Source organism: Octopus sinensis, linkage group LG1 (assembly GCF_006345805.1).
Source record: "Octopus sinensis linkage group LG1, ASM634580v1, whole genome shotgun sequence".
NCBI lineage: Eukaryota > Metazoa > Mollusca > Cephalopoda > Octopoda > Octopodidae > Octopus > Octopus sinensis.
The window spans coordinates 193,461,442-193,476,557 of record NC_042997.1 but is presented as its reverse complement, the minus strand read 5'-3'; positions in this window follow the sequence as shown (position 1 = coordinate 193,476,557).

The window sequence follows — 15,116 nt, the reverse complement described above, 5'->3', positions numbered from 1 at the left end:
TAATTTATCGACCCCGAAAGGATGAAAGGCAAAGTCGACCTCGGCGGAATTTGAACTCAGAACGCAACGGTAGACGAAATACCGCAAAGCATTTCGCCCGGAGTGCTAACGTTTCTGCCAGCTCGCCGCTTCAAACATGACCGCCCTTCAGAGGAGAGCGAAGCAAGCCCAGGCAGGCTATCCACAAGCCGAAACGAGAAACCGATTGAGAGGGTTTGGTGAATAGCCATGGAAGATTGTCGTTTAACAATCCAAGAAATTGCTCACGAAGTGGGAATTAAGCACAGGATCAGTGCATTACATTTTAACGGAGGATTTGTGCATGAGGATTTGTGTCGGCAAAATTCGTCCCCAAGGTGCTGGCGGGGCAACAGAAGCAACTCAGCATTGAAATCGCTCAGGACATGCTGGTCTGTGTAAACCACGATCCAGACTTCATGAAGACCATCATCACTGGTGATGAAACATGGGCTTGTGTTCTCTGCTTGATGCGTTCGGTCATCTTGCGTGAAAACGAAAAACCGACAAGCGGGCGCTACACGTCTGTACTCTAGGCGTAACAACCGGGAACTGATACGGCCTACCGGCGCGAAAATTTTCACGCATCCACAGCGAGGGTGGCATCACCTCCTATCCAAAGGATTTTCGCCAGGCAACATTAGTTTTGGCAAGAAAGAAAATGAACGTACCTCGTATGTATGCACATTTGTATACATTTATGTAGGTTTGTATGCATGTATGAATACATGTATACTCGGAGTTCAAATCTTATCGAGATCATCACTTCCTTTCATCCTTTTGTTGCTGATGAAAATAATTTCCAGTCCAAAGTAGTGAATTGTTTGTTCCTTCTTGAGCTATGCCTGGCTCATTATGGCCGGTTTCCCGGTTTCCTTGGTGTATTGGTTCCACACCTGGACGGGACGCCGGTCCGTTGCAGGCGAGCTGCAAGATGCAGGAGGAAAGAGTGAGAGAAAGTTGTGGCGAAAGAGTCAGTAGAAGTTCGCCATTACCTTCTGCCGGAGCCACGTGGAGCTTAGGTGTTTCGCTCATAAACACACACATCGCCCGGTCTGAGATTCGAACTCGTGATCCCTCGACCGCGAATCCGCTGCTCTAACCACTAGGCTATGATCCTCCACAAAACAGTGAATAGGTAGGATTATTAGAGCGACGAGGTAAGGCGGCGAGCTGGTAGAATCGTTAGCACGCCGACAAAATGCTTAGTAATATTTCGTTTGCCTTTATGCTCTGAGTTCAAATTCCGACGAGATTGATTTTACCTTTCAACCTTTCGGAGTCAATGTAATCGATTGGCCCCCTCCTCCAAAATTCCAGGTCTTATACCTAAAATAGAAAAGATTATTAGAGTGTCGAAATAAGGCGGTGAGCTGACAGAATCGTTAGCACGCCGGACAAAATGCTTAGTAATATTTCGTTCGTCTTTACGTTCTGAGTTCGAATTCCGACGATGTTGACTTTGCTTTTTATCTTTTCGGGGTCGATGAAAAAAGAACCAGTCAAGTACTGGGGTTGGTTTACTCGATTGATCCCCTCCTGCAAAATTCCAAGCTTTGTGCTTATAATAGAAAGGATTACTAGAGCGTCGAACAAAAGTGCCACCAATTTCTTATTTGTTTATTGCCCACAAGGGGCTGAATATAGAGGGGACAAACAAGTACAGACAAAGGAATTAAGTCGATTACATCGGTCCCAGTGCGTAACTGGTACTTAATATATCGACCCCGAAAGGATGAAAGGCAAAGTCGACCTCGGCGGAATTTGAACTCAGAACGTAACGGCAGACGAAATATCGCTAAGCATTTCGCCCGGCGCGCTAACGTTTCTGCCAGCTCGACGCCTTTTGCCACCAATTTCTGATAGATTCTGGTAGCTATAACACACAATGCTGACTCAAATGTTCTCTTTTTTTTTCTCTTTCTCTTTTACTTGTTTCAGTCATTTGACTGCGGCCATGCTGGAGCACCGCCTTTAATCGAGCAACTCGACCCCCGGGACTTATTCTTTGTAAGCCCAGTACTTATTCTATCGGTCTCTTTTTGCCGAACCGCTAAGTTACGGGGACATAAACACACCAGCATCGGTTGTCAAGCAATGCTAGGGGGACAAACACAGACACACAAACATACACACACATACATATATATATATATATATCCGACAGGCTTCTTTCAGTTTCCGTCTACCAAATCCACTCACAAGACATTGGTCGGCCCGAGGCTATAGCAGAAGACACTTGCCCAAGATGCCACGCAGTGGGACTGAACCCGGAACCATGTGGTTGGTAAGCAAGCTACTTACCACACAGCCACTCCTGCGCCTGTTAATACTGTTTTTTTTTTGTTTTTTGTTTTTAATACGGTCAGAGTAACCCGATGCAAGGGCACAGAATTTATATCGTTTCTACCAACATATTCGTTAAATTAAAACCCTAGATACCGAATTGAATCAAACATTGTTTCTTTAATTCTTCGCATTTTTTTGATTTCGTTTTTTAATGAGATATTCAGAACGCATAATTCAGTGCAATACCGAGAGAAGATTAATTTTAAAATCCACCTCCAAGTTCTAGTAAATTAATCTAGAAATTAATATGAAATTCAACGATGAATATTTTCTCATTATTCTCCTAAGGGAGCGATAGGGCCGAACAAACGATTAATATTTGAAAGATTCGTGTTGTTCCATCACTAAGCCTAAAATCCCTTACAGATTATGGGTTGACAAACCATAGAGATGCATATCACCACATGCATGCATATACGTGCACACAAATATTGTACACGCGCACGTGCGTTCGTGATTGTACACGCCGTCGCTCGAGATGCTAGAAATGGCTGCCAAAACTTCACGAAATCAAATCATGTCGTTTCAAAAAAGGAAGGCCACATTAAATAATGAAGTTCTAGAAACATTGTTGGTCGAAATTCCTTTGATAATGCAACTGTGGAATCACAACTAACATGGTGTTAAACAACAAAAAACACAATTTATATATGTGTGTGTATGTCAACATGTGTATGTATGTAGGTATGTATGTGTGCGTATATATATATCTTTTCAATTCCACATTGCTCTTCCTTCCCCCCTCCCAAACACACCTCCTAAACTGTCCCTTGAAATAGAAAATAGTCTTTTACGATAAAATGGTGAAACAGGTCAATTCATCCCAAATTCCTTATAAACTAAATATATCTCCTTCTGTGTATATATACGGAGCTTTCTCTGTCCGGGTTGCGGATCCGTGGAACAAGCTGCCAGACGAGATGGTGAAGATGCCGACTACAGCTTTGTTCAAAGCCTCCCTTGACCTCAAGTGGCCTGAACTCTTTACATGAACACCACCCTGTACTTAACTCCATGTCCCCCTACATGGCCTTGCTCTTTGCTTTTGAGCCAAATTAACTAACTAACTAACTAACTAACTAACTATATGTACTACCAAAATATGACCTTTTTGAACTTATAATATTCTGTGTATATATATGGATACTTCCAAACAAACATGATTTCGAATGAAATCCTAATAGGTTTTATGAACTTCTTAATAATTTCTCGAAAAAAATTTTTCTGTAAACTGTTTTTAACATTTTCTTATCTTTATCAAAGAATGTATTGTAATTTTTTGTGCCCAATATTTTAATGAACTTTACTATATTTTCCCAAGATTTTTCCTTGTAAACTGTTTTTAACATGTTCTTATTATTATCAAAGAATGTATGTACGTATTGTAATATTTTGTGACAACCAGTACCTAACACAACAAAGCTTTTACATGTTACTTTTGACAATCTTTTTCTAAAAAAGTGAAACCGATCAAGTGAATAAACATCTTTTAAAATTGCATTTTCAAACCTTCTTTCATATATATATATATATATATATACTAGCAGTATCGCCCGGGGTTGCTCGGGTTTGTAAGGGAAATAACTATATAAGCATTTTAGAGAGTTACTTCCCTTATATAATAGCAAAAAAATGCATTAAAAATGGGAAAAAATTATGGTAATTTTTTTTTTAAATCGTAGACTCATCGTAGACGCGCGCTAATACCCAGAAGGGCTCGATATGAATCATGACTATAAGATACCCGCTTTTGGTTAAACTGCACCGCAAAATGTGGGAGTAGTTAGGAATCTAAATCGTAGGAGACAGACACACAACTTCACTTTTATATATAAAGATATATATATAGCGGTCCGGCAAAAGAGACCGACAGAATAAGTACTAGGCTTAGAAAGAATAAGTCCTGGGGTCGATTTGCTCCGACTAAAGGCGGTGCTCCAGCATGGCCACAGTCAAATGACTGAAACAAGTAAAAAAGTAATATATATATAACAAAAGAGAGGATGGTGTTTCCATGCAGTAAAAAATATAGGAAAATATGTTGTCGAAAATGCACCTAAATTTCAAAACTCATAAATATTTAAAATACATTTATTTACATAAATACCATGGTATTTATGTGAATAAATGTATTTTAAACATTTATGAGTTTTTGAAATTTAGGTGCATTTTCAACAAATTTTCATACACATATATATATATATATATATATATATATATATATATATATATATATATATATATATATATATATATATCTGTACCTTTATATATAGGGAGAGTTTACAAAAAAAAACAAAAGACGAAGATAGGTGGTGTACAAAACAAACAGATGTATTAGTATAACACTCAGGAATAGAATATATATATATATAGGTACAGATGTATGTATATATGTATGTAGTATTTGCATATATATGTATATATATGTATTTATGTATACCCACACACTACACACAAAGTGCAAGTTTAGCCATAGCATTTTAGAGTCACTTCATAAAAACTTGACTGCTGTCTGAAGTTGCCAAATTAATTCAACTTTGGCTGATCATCCTTGCAACTTTAGATGCAAACGAATGAACCTTCTCAACTTTGGGCGGAATTCGTTCATTCTTAAGATGCACAACAGTCCAAAATAAAAACGGTTGACTTCACTGACTCGCATTTCCATCGAGAAACAAGTAGTCGTCGATTTAGAACGAACAGATTTACTCATAATATCAAAGGAATTTACTATAAAACCAAAACCGCTTGGAATTTTCTGTTTAAATGAAGTGTTTATTTCTTATAAAATTTATACCTTTTGACATTTTAATGTATTAGTGCAGTAGCCGTTCCATGTAAATGCATTGCTGATTTCACTAAAGAAAACCCTTTCAAATGATTTTACTATTGAACTGCACTGGAAATGAAGGGAGGGAAGAAATTTTGTGTTCTTTTTCTTTTAGTTCCTGCCACACTAAATATAGCTTTTGCAGTTTACGCTTTCTTTTTTTCTTTTTTTATGTGTTAAATACATTGAAATAAGATATAGTTTATGTCAGATTTACCAACATATTCAAAATATCTGTATCAACATAGAGAAAATCATTTGCACAAACTCTTTTACTCTTTTACTTGTTTCAGTCATTTGACTGGGGCACCACCTTTAGTATGTATATATATATATATATATATATATATATATATATATATATATATATATATAAGTTAGGTACAAAAAATTCAGGGTGAATACTTGATAACTGTAAGCACCTGTATATGCCAGCTAGTGGTATAGGTGATAGGATATATGTATCAAAAGAAAAACAGGACGCAAATGATTCTGCGGTACATATGTTTCGGGCTTTATTGAACAACTTATATCAATGCATAATTGATATAACAGGTAGGTCAAAAGCCTTCTTCAGCCGCGTACAATTACCACACTAAGGACATGTATCACATTATAGCGGGTTTGAGAAAAAGTTTGGGACTATATATATATATATATATATATAGTCTTTTATTCTTTAACTTGTTTCAGTCATTTGACTGCGGTCATGCAGGAGAACCGCCTTGAGGGGGTTTTAGTCGAACAAATCGACCCCATAGCTTATTTCTTTGGCCTAGTACTTATCCTATCGGGTCCTTATGCCGAACCGCTAAGTTACGAGGGCGTAAACACACCAACACCGGTTGTCAAACGGTGATTGGAGGACAAACAGACAGACACACGTAGACAAATACATGCATACATACATGCATACATACATACATGCATGCATACATACATACATACATGCATACATACATACATACATACATACATACATACATACATACATACATACATACATACATACATATACATACATACCAGACAGGTGGTGTACAAAACAAACAGATGAATTAGTATAACGCTCAGGAATAGAAAAAGTATTTTACGTTTCGAGCCTACGCTCTTCTATAGAAAGGGACACAGAAAAATACAGGAGAGAAAACAAGGAGAGAAAAAAAAGGAGAGAAAAGTGTGAGGTGGCTAACGATTATTATATATTATAATATATATATATATATATATATATATATATATATATATATATAATATATATATATATATATATAATATATATATATATATATCAACGGCAGATTCATCACTCTTACTCAAACTCCGATTGTGTACTGATATATATTGTGACCCTATATTCTACTTTTCATATAAATCAGAATTTATTTATAAACTCTCAGGTACTTCCTGCTGAATTGATATATTTGTTGTTAATCCTAGTAATTGCTTAATCAGACTGTCTGGTATATGATTACTGATAGAAGTGAAACTTTATTCGCAAACTGAAATTAAAAACCAACGATTCTGGGATCTAACATTTTCCTGCCACCCTGGATTAATGTAGTATAATAAATGAGACAACTATAAAGCAATCTGAGAATAGTTCAAGTTTCAAACATATTAAAGGGGTAAAGTATTATCAAAATGATAAGATAAAAATGAGATTCTGCTTTTTCGCATTCTATCGATAAAAATAAAATATTGAATTGAAGGAGAAAAATTAGAAAGAAAAATGCTATACGTTGAAACCATTTGAGAATAGGAGATTATATAGTATTAAAGAAATATGGCAGTATTTATTTTGTCAGATAAACTAGGAATATTATTTTCCTCTTTGTTGATTTAGAATTATTCTGGTTCCGTGACTTGTCATGTCTTCGAACTGGAGAAATAATTTTGCTATTATCTTAACTACATCATGTGGAGAGGGAGGTGGGGGGAAATAGCAATTTTCAAGCAAATGGAAACTAATTTCTAATATGTCCTGAATGCCATCATCGATACAAGAATGGTCACGAAAGAAATAGGAAGCTGCTGCTTTAATATTGCTATAGCAACGCAATGCCGAAGGGAAAGAAATCTAAAATAACATCAAAACACATTAGCTTCTCAACACTTGTTCCTGAAATCAATACACTTTCGTACAACACAAGCAATAGTGTTATTTTATCATTAAATCATGTGGATGACTTGATTATAAAATACTTCTATCACCTCATTATCTGTCAACTATCAATAATTTCGATGCCATCCCGATGAAGTATTGAGTGCCAATTTTCCTTGCAGTGGAGTCTTTCAGAAAAGTTCTTGCTTTAAAGTGCGAATGCAATTGCTCTGTCATGTATAACTCATAGCAGTGAGACCAGACGATTATTTAGAAAGGGAGATGGGATGTTCGATGCAAACCAGGAGTCAGGCTCATTTCATATTATTCATAGGTTTGGTGTATTATATTTAACCAAAGGCGCAGGAGTGGCTGTGTGGTAAGTAGCTTGCTTACCAACCACATGGTTCCGGGTTCACTCCCACTGCGTGACATCTTGGGCAAATGTTTTCTGCTATAGCCTCGGACCGACCAAAGCCTTGTGAGTGGATTTGGTAGACGGAAACTGAAAGAAGCCCGTCGTATATATGTATATATATATGTGTGTGTGTGTATATGTTTGTGTGTCTGTGTTTGTCCCCCTAGCATTGCTTGACAATCGATGCTGGTGTGTTTACGTCGCCGTCACTTAGCGGTTCGGCAGAAGAGACCGATAGAATAAGTACTGGGCTTACAAAGAATAAGTCCCGGGGTCGATTTGCTCGACTAAAGGAGGTGCTCCAGCATGGCCGCAGTCAAATGACTGAAACCAGTAAATGAGTAAAAGAGTAAAAGAAATGAATTTTAATTAAGGGACTTATGATTTCTCTCAAACGACTCAGTTTGTAACGAATTATGAGTGACTGACTGATCAGACCTTGAGATAGTCCTTATCTGCAATCATGAGAAAGATCTTAAAGACTGTGATTTATAGAAATTTGACTACTGCAAGTAAAGAAAAACAAATTTCTTCAGAGAAATCCCAGTGTTTACTGCATTTCATCCAATCTGCAATGATGCAAAAAGCTTATTGAATCTCAAGTAATTTCAATTCCTATTTTTAAAAAATGTGTTTAATCTCAAAACTAAATACTTGTGCAAGTCCTAAAGAACTTAGTGTGGTTTGTATTGCCCAGTTTCTATATAAAAGTTACCCCTTTAAAATTACTACTATTTGAAGGCTCTTTTATTAAAAACTGAGCACATAGTAACAGTTATTTCTCAGGAACTCTTGGTAAAAGAATGAGACTTGTTTATATTCCCTCTTGCTGTTTGGATACGTAAATCCTAACGAAAATTCTATTGCTTAACTATTTCTTTCTTTGTTTTAACTAACTTTCCCTTTGTATTAAGAACGTTCGGAATACGGCAGTCTTTTACGAAAGATAACATTTCTCCAATTACATAAATCTTTGTAATGTGATTCGCATGGCATACTCCCAGCTGAATGAGTTACGATTCTTGATGGTGAAATTCAGCTCTCTGAATTTTCATTGACAGATGTTATTCTTTGGAATCAAACTGATGGAAATGCTGCTCTAAGCATTACATCGTTACTCGAAAAGATAATGACTGAATCAGCGATGATATACGATGGATATTGAATGACTGAAAGTGACAAAATCGTCGTATAAGAACAATACCACTGTAACCGCAGCTTTCCTTGCACACAATAGTTTTATAATTATTTGGTTTCTCTCAGATGTGTAGGTAATAACATGACTTAATTATGTTTGATTCTTGGGATCTTTTCGGTTTGAACGGCAGTTTTTAACATAATTTCTAGTTAACTAAAAAAATTTAAACTTCGTATACTGGTAGAATGTGTTTATAAAACATATTTTTCTCTTGGCTTTATTGAGAAAATTCTATAGTTTGTAAGATATTTGTTGTTTTTTTTTCTTCAATTTCTGCAATTTCAACCAATCACTGACGTCTTTTGAAGTAAGAAACATTCTGTGCTGTATGAATATGTCCCTCGTTTAAGAAACAGATTGGGTTTATTTACATTTCTGAAGAAAAAATATACCCTTCTCCCCACCCCTAGCCCTAACCCTAACCCTAACTAACCCTAACTAACGCTAACCCTAAAACAGATTGAAATGCAATAGATTGATACTAGGGTCATAATTATGGGTGACAATTTCATTACACCGCTAGAAAAAAGTGCCGTTCAAACCGAAAAGATCCGATTCTTGTTCATCTTAAAAGGAGCCTTATATATACGACTTCAGATGTCAAAGGTACTACATTGTATGTAAAACCTATAAGTATACTTTTTTATACTGTTGTTGTCGCCCAATGAATACAAAAACAAGCCCGTAAAGAGTTAAATAAAAGACAAGACGGAAATTTTAATTCTCTTCAATGAACCTTTAGGAGTAATCAATCTCATAAAATATCCTTCCTGTCTCGGAAAAATTGATAACAAAAAGCATTTCGTTTCGTTATATAAAGCTGTAAAAGTTTATATAAAAAGATTCGAGGACTTAATTCTTAGTCAGAACATTACATTAATAGCAAATAAATTTGAGATTTTTCTTTTTCAGATATTCTAATCAACAAAAATCCTCATATTTCAATTACACTCGCAAATACTTGTTTTACGCATGCGTGTGTCTAATGTGTATGCACACACTAATATGCGAGTGTATGTATTTATACGAGTTAAATTACCCAAATCTGAAACGCGATCTTTCAGATAAAAAGGTTTTGAAGGTCAAGAAAAGTGCAAAATTAAAAAACAAAACATGTGAATTTACAAAACATATATGATATAGACAAACAAAAATAATTTCACAATATTCTGGAGAAATAGAGATGAGGATAGTCTAATTAGATCGACCGATAAGAGAAAATGAAAAGAAACGAATAAGGATACTAAGGTTAAGCTATTAAGATGTTTCTAGTGCCATTAATATTTTACAGTCGCTTTTATTCTTTTTTAAAGTATTATTTATGGTATTAAAACCTATAAACTAAGAAACATCAATCATATATTGTTCCATCTTGATTGAGTCAGTTTGACCATCTTAAAATATACGTGCTACAAACATCGGTGAAACTAAGTATTGTGAAAGTTCATTTTCACAAGAATTTTTACTTGTCGTATTGGTAATGTTAGAAAATATTATTTTGCCACTGTAAGTAATGTTACATAGATGGAATGATTATAATTTTTTCAAATTTTATGGTGTTTATTGAAAATAACGGAATGAACACTACTTTCCAAAGTAAAACATTAAATTAAAATAAAATAGAATGGAATGAAATGAATTACTCATTTGTTTATTTATGATAAATATATGTTATTAATAACAATACTACTGTTTAACTATCAATTAATTATAGATGTAAGGTTATTTGATATTACCAATAGTCACAAAAGTAAGTTCTCAACACTCTAATAAATATACAGGAGCCAATAAGAGATAAATTCAGGAATATCAGAGTTAACTTCCTTTAGGGAACAGACAAATAGAGATAGATGAAGACACACTGCCAATTCTATTGATGTACATGTACAAAATGAGTCAAAAAAGTGACCTCTATGTAGTCGCTCTTCGTGTCAGAAATTACAATCAAATACTTCTCAAATCATACTCTATTGTCTAACCATTTAAATAAGATGAAACATTGAACAATACCTTTGATACATTTTTATCTGACGAATTATACAGTATGGATACAATTGCGTCTTTGATTATAGATCAACTTGATCAAGGCTAGCCTGGAGCCAGACAACACGAACAAGGCGTACATAAGTAATAGGCCACTACTATTTTCTTATAGATACCTGTATTCTCTTCATAATGGCTTTATACATGTTTCTTGTACTTCTTATATTACGGTTGTATGATTCAAACAGTATTGTATTGTTGTACATCCTTAGACGTCCTTAGTGAATGCTATAGAGCAAGAAATCCAAGCAAACTAAGACTGTGAATTAATTGAAGTCATTACCTTTCACTTTCCCAGCTGTAAGTTAACTTACATATGTGATAACATTCCATCTGAGTGCGGAAGCGAAGAAATATGTTTGGTTGGTGTCAGGGCGCGCACTAAAACCGCCGAGAGTGAGGGACTCCTAGCTGTTGTCACAACATCCTTCTAGAAAGATAATCTGATGTAAAACCTGCGGTTTCACTGCTCATCTCTCTTCAGCATGTCACTAGATACTAATCACAGTGTTTCAGAGAATGGGATTTGTGCTCTACAAGCGTTTAACACTATAATGCAGTGGTATAGAAATGTCTCTTTATGGTAACCGCGTTTTTCATCCCATCAACTGAAAGTCCTATAGCAATAGAATTAGTGGTGACATGTGCAGACCTAACCAGCTGGGAGCATACAGTAAGTATACTCCAAACCATGCAGATCTGCAGCAGCGCTGAATAGTCATCTGAGAGGTCATTAATGGAAAGTCTGAAATGCCATTGAGGATGCACACGCAAACGGCAATCACCATATGTGTGTGTGTGTGTGTGTGTGTGTGTGTGTGTGTGTGTATGTATGTATGTATGTATGTATGTATGTGTGGAGGCGCAATGGCCCAGTGGTTAGGGCAGCGGACTCGCGGTCGTAGGATCGCGGTTTCGATTCCCAGACCGGGCATTGTGAGTGTTTATTGAGCGAAAACACCTAAAGCTTCACAAGGCTCCCGCAGGGGGTGGTGACGAACCCTGCTGTACTCTTTCACCACAACTTTCTCTCACTCTTTCTTCCTGTTTCTGTTGTACCTGTATTTCAAAGGGCCAGCCTTGTCACTCTCTGTGTCACGCTGAATATCCCCGAGAACTACGTTAAGGGTACACGTGTCTGTGGAATGCTCAGCCACTTGCACGTTAATTCCACGAGCAAGCTATTCCGTTGATTGTATCAGCTGGGACCCTCATCGTCGTAACCGACGGAGTGCTCCTATACTATGTATGTATGTATGTATTATTAGGTTGTCAAGAAAGTTCTTGCGGAATTTTTATATTTGGTTTTAAATGATGTATTTTCAAATTCTGTTGTGTCTGGGGAGAGTCATTTTCTGTTTGTGCCTGATAATGTAACACACTCACCGGTAAAATTTCCACTTATTTCTTATATTTATTTTATTTTTATTTTTATTAAAATCAGGTGGTGGTATTAAACCAATTGACGAATTAATTCTTAAATCTAAAAAACAGGAACTGCTTCCCTGGCGAGTTTCTCCCTACAAAATTCTATTAACAAGGTTTTGGTCAACCTGAGATTATGTTAAACGGCACTTACCTAAGGTGCCGCACAGTCTGATTAAATACCGAAATCGAATAGTTGCGAAGAGAATTTCTTAACAACACAGTCATACCTATTTTTTTACTACCCACAAGGGGCTAAACACAGAGGGGACAAACAAGGACAGACAGAGGGATTAAGTCGATTACATCAACCCCCGTATGCAACTGGTACTTAATTTATCGATCCCGAAAGGATGAAAGGCAAAGTCGACCTCGGCAGAATTTGAACTCAGAACGTAGCGGCAGACGAAATACCTATTTCTTTACTACCCACAAGAGGCTAAACACAGAGGGGACAAACTAGGACAGACAAACGGATTATGTCGATTACATCGACCCCAGTGCGTAACTGGTACTTTATTTATCGACCCCGAAAGGATGAAAGGCAAAGTCGACCTCGGCGGAATTTGAACTCAGAACGTAGCGGCAGACGCAATGCGGCTACACATTTCGCCCGGCGTGCTACCGTTTCTGCCAGCTCACCGCCTTAACACAATCATACCTGCAGCCATAAAGTTAACTTGCACTGCAGTATGGATGTCACGTTCCAAAGATAATAGGTTTTATCACCCATTTATGGATACTCCTGATCGAAATAGCTCAAGCAAGTGACTGTGCATTTCGCTCTAAATAAATGAAAACGTATGGTTCCTGTGTCCCATGTTAACTTTCATTTAAGTAAAACTATTATTTGACAGCTTCATCTACTAAAAAAATACTTCAACAAAATAATTTAAATATACAAATAAAATTATGATTGTTGTATTTAATTACTTTATCAAATAACAATAGCAATTTTCTTTGTATTTTCCTGCTGTTCTGTTATTATTTCCAAATCCCCACTTGTATGGGTTTCATTTAATTCTTTTTCTATTTCAATTAACAGTTTGAAAATATCTAAAACCGTCCATCACGAAGCAATTATTATTCAACTGAATTTTGATGATAACTATAATTAGTAATAAAACTTCAATCGAAATAAATATGTCAATAGCGAGAAGAAGACATTTCAAAATATTTTATCATTAATTCTTGTTGGTATTCAATAATTCATACTGTTTTACTCGTGTTCACTGGAGGAAAATGTAGTCGATGAATAAACTTACATTATCTTTATTTGAAAGTCTTTTATATGTACAGTGTATTTTCTAAGGAAAAAGAAATGAATTTCTATATAAATATATCGTTGGTAAACAATTATATTCTGATGGATGTTAGACAACTGTCAATTTAATTGGTCTGTGACGGATAAAAATAAAAATCCAATACAACTTCAATACAATTATGACAATAACTTTAAAGGTATATCTTTGAGATGTTCTATAGTGGTTTTCGTATTTTCTTATATTTTTGATATTTCTTATTTTCAATTCCAATTTATTCTGTGCCTCAAGGTTAAACAAGTCCTGGAATATTGCGAGTAGTGTTTCTTCGGTAATACAAACGTTTTAAATATAAATACCAGTTCCCCTGATACACTATTTCTAAAACTTCCTTTTTTTATCTTGCTGTATAATACTTCCCTATTGTCGGATCTTTTCGGTTTGAACGGCAGTTATTAACATAATTTCTAGGTAACTAAAAAATTTAAACTTCCTTATTTGGTAGAATGTGTTTATAAAACATCTTTTTCTCTTGGCTTTATTGAGAAAATTCTATGGTTTGTAAGATATTTGTTGTTTTTTTCTTCAATTTCTGCAATTTCAACCAATAAAAGACGTCCATTGAGGTAAACAACATTCTAGCCGTATGAATATGTCCCTCGTTTAAGAAACAGATTGGGTTTATTTACATTTGTGAAGAAAAAAAGATACCCTTCCCTCCACCTCTAACCCTAACCCTAACTAACTCTAACTAACCCTAACTAACCCTAAAATAGATTGAAATGCAATAGCTCGATACTAGGGTCATAATTATGGGTGACAATTTCATGTAACATCGCTAGAAAAAACTGCCTTTCAAACCGAAAAGTTCCCTATTGTCAAATCAATAGCTGTGCGAGTAATTGTACTTAGTTCTTGCTATACTACACATAAAACCTGTGTCACTCACAAACACGCAGACACACGCACATATGTATAGATGTATGTATTTTCGCCACATCAAGTTTCGCCATCACAAGGCTCATCATATAATGTGGAGCAGGTTCTGCAGCCTCTTTTTATCTTTTTTTTTTTTACTTGTTTCAGTCATTTGACTGCGGCCATGCTGGAGCACCGCCTTTAGTCGAGCAAATCGACCCCAGGCCTTATTCTTTGGAAGCCTGGTACTTATTATATCGGTCTCTTTTGCCGAACCGCTTGGTTACAGGGACGTAAACACACCAACACCGGTTATCAAGAGGCGATGAGGGGACAAACACAGACACAAACACACGTAGACATAAATATATATATATACATATATTTACGACGGGCTGCTTACATTTTGCGTCTACGAAATCCAATCACAAGGCTTTGGCCGGCCCGAGACTATAGTAGAAGACACTTGCCCAAGGTGCCACGCTGTGGGAACGAACCCGGAACCATGTGGTTGGCAAGCAAGCTACTTACCACACAGCCACTCAATC